Genomic DNA, 18,293 nt, shown 5'->3' on the forward strand with positions numbered 1-18,293 from the left:
GCTAGTAACACCAACACAGCTAGTGCAGAAAAAAACGAAGACCCCCTGAGTCAGACCAGGGTCGGATTCTGGCTCTGCTACTTGGACCTTTGAGACCTTCGGTAAAAACGCTGACATCTTTGATGCCTCAATTTCTTCATCCATAAAGTGTTGGTAACAGTGCCCCGGAGGGTGGATGTGACGATTCAATGAGAGAGCATGTCTGGAACTAAAGCATGTTTGCTGGTCTTACATCTCAGGTGCTACCTGCATGGAGGGCATAGCCCAACAGGGAGCCTGTGGGCAGAACAGAGCATCTCGGTGTGTGAGGCCTTGAATGGTATATGAACATGATTCTAGGGAAAGGTAAACACAGAAACTAGAGACACAAGTTGATGGTGTGGGGTGTGAGAGGGCAGCCTTCCAGATGGAGGATCAGCAGGAGCAAGTGGAAGGAGGCTGAAACCTGCAAAGCTGTGTCAATCCATGGCACTTGAATGTAGCAAGAGTGGGAAATATTTCCATTTTCAGTTGGTGTTAGAGAATCTTTGTGAAGTATCTCTGGATCCTTATTATTGGGGCACTTATTGGTGTTTAAAATAAAATATTTTTAAAATTCAAAAAATTAAAAGTTGAATAAATACTATAATTAATATACATTAATTAATATAACTTTTTTTTACATAAAATAGATTTCGAGAGAGAGAGCCATGTATTGAGTGCCCACAGCTCTTTTGCACTCATGATTTCCTTTCATGTACTCCAAATAACTTCACAGGAAAAATATTGTTATCCCACCTTAACAAATGGGGAAACTGAGGCTCAGAGAGGTGACATGGCTGATCCAAGTTCACACCATCGGTAAGAGGGGTTAGCACCCCACCTTGACTAATGAACTTCGGTTATGGGCAGTCGGAGAGCAGGCTCCCTTCCCCATGCAAAAGACTCGTGTGTTTTCTGTATGTTTGTTCATCTGTGGAATACTCCTGTGAGGCAAGACACAGAATTCAGAGCAATCTAGGCACCAGACTGCTTCATCATGCTGATACTGAAAGTTAAGGAAGAAGGCCCATGCAGCAGGTCTGTTAATACTGAGATTGGGGATGGACCTATCTCCAGGAGTCAGCCTCCTTGATGATGAGAGCTCATGTCATCGTCATACATCCTGCACACACTGCACTTTGGGAAGCTGAATGCCCCCTTTCCTGCCTCTCCATAACCCAAACAGCCCTTATTCTTTTGAGAACCATTACTTTAGTGATCAGTAGCTTAAGTCACATTTTCTTTATAATAGCACATTCCCATGCAACCTGAAATGGCAAAGAGAAGATGACAGGAGTGCAGGAAGTGGGATGGGTTCGAGGAAGTATTTGAGCATTCCTCAGGACAAGAGAAACAACACTCAATTTTCTTTTTATACCAAAGGAAGCACAAACTCATCATTACCTGGGCATGGGCGGGGACCATATGCATAACCTCTGGTATTCCAATTAGGCCCTGTATCATGTGCTTAGCCCTAAAGCATTGCCAATTCTTTTACATGTGAGCTAGAAAACAGAAATACTAATTGTCATGGTTAAATTTCCTTAAATACTCAGTGCCAGGAACTGTGCCCCTAGGGTCAACAAGCCCTTAAGGTCATTGCATTATGTAATCAGCTCCACTGCACTATGAAATTTGTGCTGGATATTTTCCACTTGCCCTCCACCGCCGTCCACACCCTCTTCCCCTTTGCCTCTTGGTACAGCTTGTACCACCCGCTCTCTTGCCTCTAGATTCTCCTTGAGTTAGACCAACAGGCAGCCTCAAGAGAGTAGGGTTCTGGAGAAAGGAAGGAAAGGAGGTCAGGCTCTCTCTCGGTGAGGCCATTTCTGGTAGACTAAGATCTTAGCTTTTCTCAGAGGCTGTTTCTAAGCACCTCTTCCCTCTTTGGGTTCCTGTCACTTGTCTCTTCCCTCTTTCCTATTGGCTGTGTGTAGCCACAGCTCTGTGCTATGAACCGGAGTTACCTCACTACGTGGTGTGGCTTCCTAAACCACTTCCACACATTTACAGTTTCTCTTTATAAAGAAGACCTGTTTAGCTGCACCGGGGTGGCTCAGCTGGTTAAGCATCTGCCTACGGCTCAGGCTACGATCTCAGGGTCCTGGGATCGAGGCCCACATGGGACTCCCTGCTCAATGGGGAGTCTTCTTCTCCCTCTCCCTCTGCCTCTGCTCCTCTGTGCCCCTGCCCCTACTTGTGTTTTTTCTCCTAAATAATAAATAAATTCTTTAAATACAAACAACAACAACAACAACAACAACCCTGTGTGAATGACCCTAACCTGAGTACAGCCTCTATTTCCTGTCAGAATTCTGACATAGATACTATTATCACATCAATTTTATAGATAGTTTTTAGAAAACTAAAGCATAAGACCAACTGGGAATCCTAGAGATGCAGCCTTGTGTACCACCTCAAGGGAATGTGTGGTGGGCAAAATGAGACGATGCAGACGGTTTGCACTGTGTCAACCTCTTTATCAGGCCAAGAGCTTACCCAAAAGAAAGCAGGCCAAAAAAAGACATCCTCACCAGGCTTGCTGCGCCTGCATACTGGACTCTCTCAATGATATCGGGGCAGAAAACACCTGATGGTGCAGAGAGGCTGGGAGGAGCCATCAGACACATTTAAATCCTGGTTGGGAATCATATTCCAGACCCACCATCAGCCTTTCTCTAATGGCCCTGGTTGAGCCAAGAGAGGGTCCCATTGGGGCCAATCGACTAGGACAAGCTATGGTTGATTCTTTATTCCAAAAGAAAAATCAGGGCTACATTTGACCCCCAAAATCTAATTCATTCACTAGACCCTAAGAGAATTCATAGCCAGAACTAAAGACGCCACTTGCATCCAAGCAGGACTGACCTCAGCATGCTAGTTTCTGCCTTCCACCTCAGGAAGCTGCATAATCTTTATTTAATTCTGCAACACTGAACCTCTCTCTGCAGAGTGTGGAATTTATCATCTCAGGCCTCAGATTAAGTGAAAAGAATTTTTTAGCTAAAATAGTTACGTAGATGCATTTCCATAAATCATTTTACCATAAATTCGGAAGACGTCTACTTCCTCTGCCTAAAGAAGAAAGATTTTAAGCGAGGATTCTCACCAATGCCTTTTTATAAGTAGTTCTGTTATCTCTTGTGCCTATCTTGGGACTCACTGTACTGAATTATGTTGACAGGTCATCTCCTGCACTGGAAAGTGAGGTCCTTATAGGTAGCTCCTATGCCCCCTTCATCTCTTCATCTCTGACCCAACACAATGCGCTGCATACAGCAGGCATTCAATACATATTACAGGAGGAACACACTTGGATGCCCTCAGAACAACCTGTGAGGGCTGCTGTCAGAGTGTGTTATGCAATTATATATTGACTCATCAGCCTCATCCACAAAGAGAGACACCATCTTTTACTTAATTTTATACTTCCCATGTTTGGAATATCATGACTACTCAAAATATATTTTGTAGGAAAAAAAGAGATAGAGGACACAGCAAGCAAGAAATAAAGCTTCCTTGTCTTTGGCCCCTTTGTATTATGTGGAGATAGACAACAATTTGGGTTGGTCTCAGAGGATTATACCTACTGTTTACCCCTTATAGAGAGAATAATGGAACAGAAGGGTCTGAAAAGTAGGATGCTAGTGGGGCTGGTCACAAGGGTAACAGCCTCTTTCCTCACCCAAGTTAACTCCTAGTTATTCCTCAGACCTCAGGTCAAGTGCCCCTTCCTATAGGAAACCACCCTTAGCTCTCCTATCACAGTCATGCTGTTTTCCCCCAGGACACTTCATTCTGTATGTAACTGTATATTCATTAGTGTGACCTCTTTGGTGAGTGTGTGACCCTCTTGAAAGTTCCATCAGTTGCATCTGTTTTGTTCATTATTCTATTCCCAGTACCAAGTGTGACATCTTTTAATTAGGTGTTCAATATATCAGTGCTGAATGAATGAATGATCAAATAAACAAAATGTCACTCTATGCTCAACTCATATTGGACCATATTTTCTCATTCCTGGTCTCATATTCTTCCTCTTAATACCAGCCATTTTAAACACTGCCTTTTATCTGTATGCAGGAATTTAGGCCTTCTGTGAACCCAAACATTCTGACCCACTCTCACATCTGTTTACCTGGGGGCTGTCCCTGGAGGTGGCCTACCCAACATCTTGGCTGTCTCATAGAAGAAAGCTGTAAACTCTAAACTCTAAATGTGTGTTTGTTTCTAAACCAGTGGTTCTTAAACACTTTAAACACTGTAGAAGACTTCTTTTAAAATCTACATCCCACAAATTGTATTACATCCAAACAATGGAATATTATTCAGTGATAACAAGAATTTAGCTCTCAAGCCATGAAAAGAAATGGAAGAAACTTAAGTGCATATTGGTAAGTATAAGCAGCCAATCTGAAAAGCCTATATATTGTATAATTGCAATTATATGACATAGGGAAAACTATGGGGACAGTAAAAAGCTCAGTGGTTTCCAAGGAGTTCAGAGAGGGCTGAATAGATGGAGCTCAGGGCATTTTTCAGACAGTAAAACTATTCTCTCTGACACTATAATGTACATACATGGCGTTATGGGTTTGTCAAAACTCATAAAATGTACAAGGAGTGAACCCTAATTTAAACTATGGACTTTAATAATAATGTATCAGTATTAGCTCATCATTTATAATAAATGTACCACACTAAGGCAAAATGTTAATAAAAGAGAAAACTGGGGGGTGGAGAGGAAAGGGGATATATGGGAACACTGTAATTTCTGCTCCATGTTCCTGTAAATCCAAAACTGCTCTAAAAAGTCTATTAATTTTTTTAAAAATCTGCATCCTAGCTGGTCACTCGATGTATAAAATATACAAATAGATAGATTCTAACTGAAGTAGGAGTGCAAGCCTTCCCATTTCCTAGCCACAAACTCATCTCACACCTCACTTTCCCCCTTGTGGGTCCCTCAGATGCCACTATGGAAAAATCTCTATTGCACTTACATGAAACCTTCCCTTGCTTTGCCTACCACATGCCCCCCCACCCAGCTCCTATCCCCACCCCTAGCACCACAAGTATGCCCTAAGTAGTCTGAACTGACTCTTTGCTCTGTAGCTCAATCTATTTCTCTGTAGCCCATTGTTATTTTAGAAAGGCAGGTGGTCTCCTTGTGGCTTCTCATGGACCTTAGCACAATTTGCCTGATTGAAATGATGCTCTTCTCACTTTGGTTTTCCCATCACATTGTCTGAGAAATCCCAGTTTGGATCCAGCCATCTCCCATATATGTCTATCCAGGACCCATGGGTATGGGAGACCATGGAAGAGTACAGACGTGGATTTTGAACTGGGTATATGTGAAATCAGACCACTTTCATATTCCAAAGTCACAGCCAAGACTCCTCAACAGTCCTAGTTATAAACACACCCCAGTTGCTAACAAAGAATCCAAAGGAAAACTCAACAACCCCTTGAAGGCAAACCAGAACTTGTTAACTAAAAGTGGTGACACCACAATTACTGGCAAATGTTTTCTGGGCAGAAGGGGAGTCCGTGAAATGCCGCAGGGCACCGAGACAGTTAGGAGCCAGTTCCACCAATTAATGGAGTGCTTCTGAGTAGCAGTTGTGTCTCAGAGTTTCTGAAATAAGCCCTGGCTGTACCAGCTAAGGCCCCTGGAAATGGGGGAGCAAACTCACTCCCCCCAGCAGCAGGGAAGCAAGAAGCATAGCATCGCCATGGCTACCCAGTAGAGCTTGCCTCAAAGCCTTTCAGGAATCTCTGCTATTTGTGGAAACTGGACTGCATTCTCCAAGGACCAGCATTCCTACACTCCATGGTTGCTTCTCTTTACTTTCCCCCTCACTCCAATTAAAAAGGCAAGAATGGGTCCATATACTCCACTCAAGCTGGGGACCCTCAATGACATTCACCTGGAATGCCCCCATCCGAGGCCATGCATAGCAGAGGCAGCCCCAGCAATTTTCATTCCCATATATTCACAAGTCATAATGTGAAAAGTCATTAGCATAATCCTGAATTCCTAACGGGATTGAAGGGAAAAAAATAGATCCTTATTGATATGACCAATGTGACAATTAAGGACCGAGGTCTTTCTTCTTTTGCTTTTCTGTGTTGTCATCTCAACACAATCTCAGGGGTCAGTGAGTGACAAGACAATGTAATTGCTATTGTATATTTGCCACAAAGAACACCGTTAGAAACCTTCCCACTGGGGCCAGCAGCGGTGGATATTAGTCTGTATTTTTTCAAATAAAATAGGGGAAATGTGTAGGTTAGTTTAGTGTTTTTGGAAAACAATAGAAATTCAAGCCAAGCTTAAATTCTTATTAAAACCGACCCTCCCAATCAGCTAACAAGACAAAAAACATCTACAAGAGAGTCGATGAGATTTTCTTTTCAAAATGTCTCCAATGTCTGTGCCCATATATTTGTGTTTTCTAGCCAGTAGATATCTAGCCAATAAATATCTCCATTATTCCAGAGGATATATCACTTTATTTTTAGGGTAGTGTCTCCAAAATTGCTCTTTCTGCAACCCCTGCCCAAATACACACTTCTAGTGGGAACTGCTAATAGTGCCAATAGAGGCATCCTAATTGCTTTGCTGCAGGATAGGCATCTCATCGAAAGCATCTCACTGAAAGCATCTCACCAAAAGCACACCAGAATTTAGCACGTGAAGAAGCCTAGATTACCCTGCTGGAGACAAGCAGTGCAGCCAATAGCCAGCACCACTTGCTGGGCATAAAAGGAAGACCATCATGGATCATCTGGCCCCAGTTATGCTCCATGAGGGATACCAGAGATAAGCAGAAGAACCATCAAGTTGAGCCCAGCCCAAAACGATGGTGCAGAGTTATGAGCAAAAGGAAGGTGGTTGTTTATTTCACCAAGTCTTGGAGTGATTTGTTGTTCTACAATAAATAACTTGTAGGTCCCTGGGTCCTGCTACCACATAAAGAAGGTGACAGTAGAACAAGAGACTGTGTAGAAAGAAGAACCCAGCTGTCCCAGCCATCTGGCTAAGGTCATAGATGCAACACTAAGCCTAGAGAACGCCGCATGGAGCATAGGTGAGTCTCCCACAGGAGTTGCCAATCCACAGATTCATAAGCAAATAGATGTTTGTTTAAACTTAAGCTTTAAAAAACACTGAGTTTAAAAAAAAAAAAAACATTGAGTTTTGTAGTGGCTTGTTATTCAGCAAAAGCTAACTCTTCTTTCTTGAAACCACTTATTTTTGTCTTTCTCCTGAAGCCACTGTCTTCTGGATTTTGCCTAATCTGCTGTGCAAGATTGTTCAGTGCACTTCTAATGTCCAGTCACTCCTCCTCCCTTAACTGAAAAATCTTGTGCAGGGGGGCAACGTTCCACCCCTAAATGCTCTGTCCATCTCCCTGGCAGCTAGATGTGGTCATGTGACGCAGTGGAAGCCTTTAAGGAGAACATAACAATTGAGAAGGCAGACCATATCGCTTTCCACCACTTTCCACCTTCCTTACTAGAGTGCAGGTATGATGACTGGCACCACAGCAGCTCTTTTGAGACACTGGGTTCTCAAAAAAGAACATAAAAATGAATCACAAAGGTACCAGACCTGATTTTGGTGAGCTGCTAAAGCAATACTGGTGACCTTCTAACTACAGAATTGTTGTACTGGAAAAACAGAAAATTGGTTTCAAGACACCTATCTAAAGTGAGATGCTGGGATCCCTGGGTGGCGCAGTGGTTTGGCACCTGCCTTCGGCCCAGGGCGCGATCCTGGAGACCCGGGATCGAATCCCACATCGGGCTCCCAGTGCATGGAGCCTGCTTCTCCCTCTGCCTATGTCTCTGCCTCTCTCTCTCTGTGTGTGTGACTATCATAAATAAATAAAAATTTTTAAAAATAATAAAATAAAATAAATAAAGTGAGATGCTTTCTCACATAGCCCAATTCAATCTCAAGAGAAATGAGTTAGATTTCTGTCACTTGTGACTGGAAGAGTCCTGATCAGGGATTTGGTCTTTCCCCTGGGGAGTTTTGGGGTCACTTCTGCATATCATACCTTAAGATGCACTGCTCCCCTTTCCCTCTGGCTCATGTGTAAACACAAAGGTATTTTCCTCTTTTACCTTAAAATAGATAAAAACAGGTAGATATTTTCAGAAAGCATTTCATTAAAACCCAAAGCAAATAATTACAAGAAATATAAGTAGCATGAAATTGCCCTGTTCCCAACACATTTGATCCTAAAATCACCAATGAAGCTTTATGTGCCCCTACTGTATGCTCTTTAGGACAGTGGTTCTCTTGGGGAGTCACCAAACCAGAAGCATCAGCATTACCTGAGAACTTCTTAGAGATGCAAATTTCCAGGCCCCACTCCAAACCTACTGAATCCAAAGCTCTGGGGGTGAGGCTAGCAATAAGTGTTTGAATAACCCCTTCAGGTGATTCTGATGTAGTCAGTGTTTGAGAGCCACTACCTTATCATAGTATTTGTTATTATAATAAGACTATAAGTTTCAGCTTCCTTTAGATGGAATTGGGTAAAGCCTAGGGTTCAAATCAAAGAGACATGGTGTCATGTTGTGATTTTGCCATATTAGCTGTGACATCTAGGGCCACATCTGATTAACCCCTATTTTCCTGTGGTCTTCATTTCATTCACAGGTAAAAGGCAATAATACTTTTTAGGATCATTTAAGATTAAATGAGACCTGTAAAATGCCTACCCAACAATCTGGCCTATGGCAATAATTAAATAAAGTCAGCTAACTCTCTTTACTCTCTCTCTCTCTCTCTCTTTTTTTTAACTCTCTTTTTTAAAAAAGTCTGCATCTTTGTTCCGTGGCCACAGCTTAGTCCAGTAACAAATATTTGGTACATGCTGCTGAATTACTTTAAAAAAAAAAAAAGTTCCCTAAGTCCAGTTCAAATCTCCCAATACTTCTAAATACAGCCCCTTCAGCCAGGTGTCAAGATAAAGAGTTCACTTTATTTCTTAACTGATTTGTTAGAATGACTGGCACTTGTCACGCCCCAGTGGTCTGGCCTTTACTGGCTGAGGCTGAGGAACTGCCACCCCCTTGGGCATTTCCATCCTCCTCACCGCCAGGGGCCTTCGTTCAGTCTACTTCTTTCCCAGGAACCCCAAATGACCTTTAACCATATCATAAATACTTTGAGTTAATCACATTCAGAAATAATCGTCTGCTCTGAGGAACCTATTCAGAAACAGCCGAGTGTAGGACAGACACTTGGCCATAGCTTTTTGTTTGTTTAAGTTTCCTGTTTTGAGGAAGGAATCTATACCCATGATTAAAAGATTCAAAGATAATAAAAGAGGATATTATGCAAAGTTATTCTCTTTTGTATCCCTGGCATTTAGATCTCTACCCAGAGGCAACTGTGCTTACCAGCTTTTTGGATAAAGTTTTAGAAACAGTCTATATATGGAAAAATCATGGAAAAAACAATATATATATATAGTGACATACATACATATACATACACATATACACACACATACACACACACATAAAATCTTGTTTTCCACAAAATGTAATATATAATATACACTGTGTGCCCCAAGAATATGGAAATCATGGGCAGAGGGAGACTGATTAATAAAAGACCTTTATAATCTTCAAAGTCCTATATGGGGAAGCTGGAGAGTTTGTATGGTATCATCTGCAACATAGAAGAATCTTATTCTATGTCTCTTGTGTCTCTGGCTTCAGACAGACACTCTCTTGATGGCTGTATCCATGTGTGCATAAGTGTGCACATATGTGTGCCTTACTCTGCAAACACACAAACAGGACCATGCACATCTTTTGGGATCACTGTTCTCTATTACACCAGCTTGGTCACTCACCAGTCCTAGATTAGACTTCCAGGCCCTGGGAGGAACTGCCTCTAGAAGGCTCTGTGCCACTGACTGGCTCCCTGTTCACTTTTTTCACACTGGCGAAACAACATTCAGTTTACTGGGGACTCACACTTGACATTGCCCAGTCTGCCTGACTGCACACCTCCTCCTGTGCTCCGGACACCCACTGACAAGCAGCTGATGGGATCTTAATCGGTCTCTCCCCCTATTTTACAGATGGGAAAAATGGGACCAGGCCCAGGCCCAGGGAAATCCCTAAAGGAACATGGATAGTGATATACCCTGGAATCAAGACTCTGAGATCAGCTTGGGCAAAGAAAGGTTGGTTGCCTAATAATTGTGAGTTCTAATCCTGGCTTCACTACGTGAGACCTGTGTTTTCTTGCTTCTAGAGTCTCCAGTGGAAGATTTGTGAGATAATAATAATTAGATATAGAATCATTAGTATTATAAAACAAATATATGGAAAACACCAAACAATGTATACTACAAAATAATAATTTTCCAAATTTTAGGCTTCGACATTTCTTAGGGGTTCACCCTCTGAGCTCTAGCTTGCTTTCTTATTTCTGTAAGCATTATTCAAATATATAGAGTAACTCCTGCATGTGGGATACAAAGATGATCAAGACAGTGCCTTTGTCCTCGAGAAGTGGAAGGGGTGGCAGAGACAGCCAGCAAGTTCCTGCAGCTTAGTGAAGGCTTCTTTCCATGGAGGTGTGATGAGGAAAGCTAGGAACACAGGACACTTACCTACCTGCCATTGACAGCATAAAGGGCAGAGCCAGTGCTTGTGTGTGTCTGCTGGACCAAGGCCAAGTGTGGTGTGAAATGGGAACATCTATTTCCAACCATATTTCCTCAACCATGCCCACGGATCCCACAGAGCTATTCAATGCCACCCCAACATCTCTCAGGGATTTTCCAAATACTATAGCCAGCATTGTGGCCACTTTCATTTCTGGGCTTCCAGATGCACAGAAATACAAGAGTGTCCTTCCTCTGCAACCAGCATGTCCTTTCACCTTTCACACTCAGGCCCCAGCGTGACCTCTAGATGAAGTCTCTAGAGAAATAAGCCTCTCAGGATAATTTGTCAAGCGCGCAGTTCGGCAGCAGGGCCGGGAATCTTTCCTGACTTCTGCAGATAGGAGCTTACATCACAGCATGAAATTTGTTTGCCCTTATCTTAGCACACAAGAACAAATTATCCCACCCTTGTTATAAATCCAGCAGCCCTGCATCTGTGAGCAGGTTTCCACGTAAATCTCCAGCAAACGCTACTCGGCTGACTGTTCATTTTGTTTGCTGCCTTTTCCTGGCCCCGGCTCACGGAACAGTTCGTCTCACCAGTGGACACGCTGGTTTTCATCTGTAGAGATAACAGGAGAAAGAAAGAGAGCATCCAAGAGTCACAGCTGCCCCAGAAACCCCACCACCCGCAGCAGAGCGTGTATCCCCTCTCCTGGCTGAACTGTGGTGGCTCCATGGGCCAGAAAGATCCACCAAGCTACAGTGAGATCTGCCCTCAACAACTTGGGAGGCCAAAACTTACCAGCCTGCAGGGCCCCCTTGCAGACTCGCTCTGTTTGGGATGGTTAGTAAGAACAGGTGGTCCTCAGTGGGGTGAGGAAGCTGTCCCAATGGGCTTTAAAAGGCCTCAGCAGCCATTTAAATCATGTGAGTCCAGCAGGGAAAGGGGAGCCCTCCATGCAGCTAACAGATCACGTGACCATCAAAGGAAACATCCTTGGCCTGAATGCCTAGACCTCAAAGACAATAGGATGGCTTAGGAACCCCCTCAAAAAAATTTTTTTAATCATTAACAATCACAATAGCTATAGTGCAGGACTCCATGGGGTTCGGGGCTGGGTGCCCTTGAGTGTAATCCTCTGGCCTTAGCCCCCTGGATAGATCACCTGGGAGTGCTCACAGTAGCCCAGAGGTGGGGTTGGGGGTGGGGGTAGGGGGTGGCCTCGTTGTGAAAACTAGAGACTGGAAGCACAGAAAGGTTGAGATGGGTCACACAGAAGTAAGAGATAAGAGCTTGATTAAAACAGGTGGTCAGACTTCAGAGCCTATGTTCTAAGACAGTGCTTCCTATGCACTAAGATGCCCCAGAATCACCCGGTGACCTTGCTCCCATGCAGATTCTGATGCAGCAGGTGGAAGCGGGGGCCCAGATCCTGCATAGCCAACAAGCTCAGCTCCCAGGTGAGGCCTATGCTGCCCAGTCAGACCACACCTGGAGGAGGGGCCATCTGACGCAGCGCTATGTAGTGGAGTGGGAGCACCTCTGTCCATCCATCTACTCTTCGTTACCTGTCCACAGAGAAAGCAGAACAAAAACTGGGAGCAAGCTGCTGGAAATTTTATGACTATTTGACAGGTTATCATATCTGCCAAGTCTAGTACCGAAGGTATGGCTTGTATGTCACTTTATTTTTGACTTCATCCTCCTAGTAATTTCTATGTTATTTGACAAAGGTGCACAAAAAGTTAGAAATTAGAAACCAAACCAGGAAACCAAACCAACAGACTTGTCCTTTCCCATGGATAATTTGGAAATCACTTCTTGAAATTACTACCCTGTACTGATTCCCTAATAGACGGAGGAGTCTATGGCCATGGGGCGTATGTGTGTCTGTCCCTTTCTACAGGGAATTCCACTTCCTATTAGGCTCCATTTTCTTGTGGTTTGGGGGCAGTCCTGGTATATGTAGCCCCCATATGCAGAGGAAAACTGCCATTCATAAAAGCCTCAAGTAATGTGAATTCTGTTCTGTCCCTTCCTGGTTTTGGAACCTATGCCAAGTCACTCAGCCTCTCTGAGGGTCCTTTGCTTCCTCTGTAGCATAAAGTCCACCCTCTGGGTGGCAACAAGGGATAAAATGCTGTAATGCATGCACAACATCTGGAACCGATCACTAGCAATCAATAAAGAGCAGGAACAATCATTATTAGGGGGAGAAAAAAGCTGCAAGAAATAAATTCATATCAGGCATCCTTTGACTCCATCAGCATTTTTGAGAAAATGCTCCTGACACTTTGCTAGGCACTGGGAAGGCAAGATGCTACATTTCTCTCAGCAAAATTAATTTATTTTCAACTTAGAACATTTGGTGCCCAATTTCTCACAAAAGTCTCCAACGACAGTGAAATTTTAATCCTAACCGCTAGGCAAGAACAGCGCCCCAAGGCATTGCAAGATGTCTGATCATCAAGCAAAAATGTAATTATTTCCATTCTGCTCCAGAAACTTCGGCAGGTAGGTGAACTAACACAGTTTCAAAAGATTTTCAATAACAAGGAAGGAAACAAGGCAGGTTTTATTTAACCTTCAGTTAAGCAGAAATCCAGCTAACTAGAAGATGGTCAAGGTGGAGTTGTTCCTAGTTAATGGTTGTTAGAGTCTGCTGGTAACTCATTTACATAACGACCTAGGAGGCCAGAAACCCTGAGGTTTGTGGACAATGGAAGGAAAGGAGCTGAGTATGGTCTTGGTAAATGTTGATCTAGTCCCTGACAGTTTGGAGCAGGAATTTGCACATCCCTAGGTGAGGGAAATTTGCCAGGTGGGAGCTGGAATCTTTCTGACCTTGCCAAAATGGCAGGCTTCTTCATGCTCAGGTTTGGTGTCGTGTTTAAGTGCCTGCCGGGACGTAGCGATTCGGTACAGCACACTGAAATCCAATTTATTTATCATAGTTGGCATGTCCCCAAAGCTCTAATGACTCAGACCCTCCCACAGTAATATATTCATTTATCAAATTAGTCAGGGTCCTCAGGTTGTTTCTTTTTCCCTCTCCCTGGGCTCTGCTGATATAGAAAGTTCAGGTTCCTTTTCCCAATGGGGCCATCTTCTATCAGTCTGTTATTGAAGTCAGTGTGGCTGTGCTAAAGTCTAAGACACCGATCTGAAACCCTTGAGCTAGCTGCTCTGGTTGAAGCACGCCCCACTTAGAGGAGGAGAAGGAGATAGAAACAGTCAATGGCTACATTTTGGCTTACCAAGAAGCTCCTTCCCATTGTTGTTGGTCACATCGGTGGGGAAAAATAGTGGCTGGGCCACCAGGGTCGCCTGTCCAATAGGGCCTGCATTCAGACCTGGCTGGGTCCATATCCTGTTGGTTGGCTGGCTTGCCACTTTAGATGGTTCACCTTCCCCAGCTATAAAATGGGTATTAGAATCATAAGAGAATTTGTTCTGGGAGGTTATGAGAAGGGTTAACCAGGTAATGATTACAAATAGTTAGCACAGAACCTGGCACAGAATGAAGTCTCCCGCTATCTCAGAGACAAGACCTCATCTTTCCGCTGGTTCACTGTGAAGAGCAGCATAATATGTTACCCCAAAAGGTGTCACTTTAGCACAAGGTGGAAGGCAACTGAAAAGAAGCAGATATAAGCAATGCTTTGCCCTCCCCCCTCTGTCTTCAGGCAAATTCCCCTTGTTAAGGTGTCGCTCTTTCTCCACTTCCTGTACCATTGGAGACAAGATGGCACAGAGAAAATTTCCATTAGTTTACTATTAGTTTCCCCATATATTTGCCTTCCCATAATTTGCTTTACCTAGAAGTTCAAAGTCCTTTGTCTTGTCACTTCTCTACAAAATTACTATACTTTGCTAAGATACTATATAAGCCCAAGTTCCAAACACCCTTTTGATCTACGCCTCACAGGGTGCTCCCATGTATATGTGTGATGCACACGTTAATAAGCTTTTATTTGTTTTTCTCTTGTTAATCTGTCATTTGCTAGTCTAATTTAAGGACCCCAGCCAATGAACTTAAGACAGAGCAAAATTATTTGCTTCCTCCCCTACAATAGCTATGGACAGAGTGATTATAGCTTCTCCAATTTGCAAAAGCTCGGTAAACATAGCTTATATACTTATCCTTTTGGCTCAGTCTCTAAATATCCTTTGTCTGGCATCCCCAACTGCTTTTAGGACTCTTAAGACAAAGGCTTAATTCTATGCATTCATTAACCCATTACTTTAAAAAGTGCTTACTGAATATTTCCTAAGCTGTTTTGTAGATGCTAGTTAGTTGATGTGATGGAGCCATGAGCATCCAGAGGGTGAGGGGCAGGTTTTGGTTCCTTTGCATAGCAAGTGAGAACGATGGATGGCATAAAGTAGGCCAGGATTCCTGGAATGGGACTGGCAGGCACTGCAGCCGACCCTCATGCACAGTGGTACACATTCAGCCCCGGCCACAGAGTCCAGGGCAGGGCTAGCTCACAGGTAAGTCCTTCCCACGTAGAGGGAAAACCCCATTCCATCCTTCGCTCCTGCAGTCTCATCAGTTAACTCATCAACTCCTGATGCCATGAGCTTTAGCAAAGTCCTTTCTTGACATCTGTTCCCCTTAATAGGCCCTTATTGTCATCCTTTTTCTTTTTCTTTTCTATTTCTCTCCCTTGACCCACTTTACTCCTTCAGCTTTTTCAGGGTTCCACTTCACACATTCGTTTTGCAAACCGAACACATTCTTGCAACTCAAAATCATTTTTTGAAGAAATGCTTCTCCTGAGCTATGAAAAATGAGAATATCAAGCTAATCGAAAGAAGGGTTTGCTTACTCAGTGCATAATTGTTAAGCATCAACCGTGTGCTGGACACTTTACTGGACAGTAAGAGTGCAATGGTGACACATCAGTCTGGGCTCCTTGAGACACAGGCAATGATGAAAGAAGCAAATACAATCACTATTGTAGTAAGTGTTACTAGGAAACAAATGGGCTGAGGAAGGGTGAGGTGGGTAATAAGGTAGTTGGCAAAACCCTCTCTAAGGACTTGACTTAATTGGAGACATTAAGAATACAAAGGATTAGGGCACTCGGTGGCTTAGTCAGTTAAGGGGCTGCCTTTGGCTGGGGTCATGACCACAGGTGTTGGGATCAAGCCCTACATCAGGCTCTCTGCTCAGCGGGGGAGCCTGCTTCTCCCTCCCCCCCTGCCTGCCACTCTGCCTGCTTGTGCTCTCTCTAATGCATAAAATCTTTTTTTTTTTTTTTTAAAGCATACAAAGGATTTAGCTTTATGAAGAGTGGAAGTCCAGGACATTCCAGGCCCAGGGATTGGACATGTCAAGGTCTGAGGTAATCACAAGCGTGATGTGGACAGGAAACCAAGGACTGATGTGGCTGGGCCATACAGAGGGGGCAAATGGGGAGACATGAGGCCAGAAGGATGGTGAGGAGCCAGATTCATGAGTGAATGCAAAGACAGAAGGGACGTGAAGTATGAAGACAAAGGAACTCAGCCATATTGGTTACCGTCTGCGGCAGTTGGGTGGCCGGAGGTTACCCCTACTGTGTGACACTCTCTTGTGACACATCACTCTTATGACTCTTGACTCCAAAAATCACTAGCTATGTTGTCATAGGTAAGATGCTTGAGGATATTGATAACAATGCCTAGCTTGTTAGGTGAGGTTTAGATGAGTAAATACACATAAAGCTCTTAGGATGGTGTTATTTATAGTAAGCGCTTCACAGATGATAGCTGCTAGTATCTTATTTATTACCACTTCCATGAATTCTTCATCATCTGAAGCATAATCCTTAAGCTCAAATGCTCAACTCAGCCAACCCATAGAAAGTATATAGACTTAGCCTACACAGTCTGAGGCATAAAGCCAGTCCCCCACCTCTCTTACTGATTGACAAAAAGAAATATACTTATTAGGTCAATCTGTACTGTTTTTAAGCATGTCTCCCCAAACGCCTCTCTGAAAGGTACTTAGTTGGTAGGGAGTAGAACATGCTCGATAATGTTAATGGTGGGTGTCCCAACTCTGTAAAATCATCTTTTAACCCAAGAGATCTAAGATATTACAATTTCAATGTGTAATCACTTGGAAAAAATTAGTAAGATATTTTACTCTTTTGTACCATATTATAAAATCGGTGTGCATTTTACACTTACGACACATTTCACTTCAGACCAGTTACATTTCAGGTACTCAACTGCCACATGTGACTAGTGGCTACCATGTTGAACAGGGCAGAGTTAGAATTTCCTGGTGAAACTTAGCTGTGTTAACCTGGCTTCAACTTCTTAACCGCTCTAAAGATTCAACTGTCTAGGATAGTACCTGGCACACTACAGGCACTTAGGGAATTTTCCAAGTAATCTCTAAATTAAGAATAACCTGAATATGTGTCAAACACTGTTCTAGCAACTAGGGATACCTCAGTGAACAAAACAAGAATCTCTGACTTCATAGAGCTTATACCGAATTAGGAAAGGTAATAAACAAAATCATATAGAAATTAAAATAGAATCCTAAAAATGTGATACGCGAGTTGAATAAGTGATAGAGAAACTGAGCAGGAAAGAAGAGTAAGGAATATGTATGGGAGGACATTTGGAATTTTAAATAGGGTTGCCCGGGGAAGGCTCACCGGAAAGCTGTCATCTGAGTCAAGACTTAGCACACCATGAAGTTGTCTGGTGGAAAAGTGTTCCAGGCAGAAGGAACAGCAAATGTTAAGGGTGTGAGAGAGAAGCATGGCCACCATGGAGGGGAGGAACAGCCAGGGGCCGGTGTGTCTGGAAGTGTGAGCGAGGGGGTGTCAGAGAGGTAAGGTGGAAGACAGGCCAGGGCTTTAGGGCCTATTTTAGGGATTCTGGCCCTTCCCCAAGAAAGAGGAGGAGTCAGAGGAAGGTTCTGACCGGAAGGGAGACCTGGCTTGACTCACGGTCTCATGGGATTGCTAGGAGCTGCTGGGTTGTGAACAGACTATAGTGGGTTAAGAGCCCCATGGGCTTCCTTTGGCCCTAGGCCTAGAAGTGGCTTGGGCAAAGAGACATAAATTGACCAACCAGATTTGTTGAGCCCTACGCCCCAAATCCTCGGTAGGTGGCCCCTCTAATCGGTCCTGCAGAAAGCCATGCTGAACAAATGCTGTCTTCCTCTCTCATGTCAGCTCTTCTTCCCTGGAAGCATGAAGAATGCCCAAGGAAAGAAAAGGAGGTTGGATTTGCTGTGTTGAAGCTTTTCTCATTATTGACAGCCTTGTCTCCTCTCTAAATATCTCATCCTCCCCTTTTTTGCACAAGAAGTGCAAAATAAGATTCTTAGAATTTAGACTTTTTTTTTGAAATCTCTACATTTGGATTTGCAGATATGCCAATATTTGGATTTATAGAGCTGTGATTTAAGCCGGTCTCTCCCCTGGAACCGCCTGGTGAAATGCATCTTTCATGAGGCTTCTGCAGGAGCCCAGCTACAAGCTCAGACTCCGGAGCACAAATCAAACTCTCCGGTTCAACATCAACAGTATGTTGTCAGGGGCCTCCCCAAACAGCAAGGATCTGGAAGGGACAGGCCTCAGTGTTTTCCCACTAGTGAGTCCTCT

This window comes from Vulpes lagopus, chromosome 9 (assembly GCF_018345385.1).
Source record: "Vulpes lagopus strain Blue_001 chromosome 9, ASM1834538v1, whole genome shotgun sequence".
NCBI classification, from domain to species: domain Eukaryota; kingdom Metazoa; phylum Chordata; class Mammalia; order Carnivora; family Canidae; genus Vulpes; species Vulpes lagopus.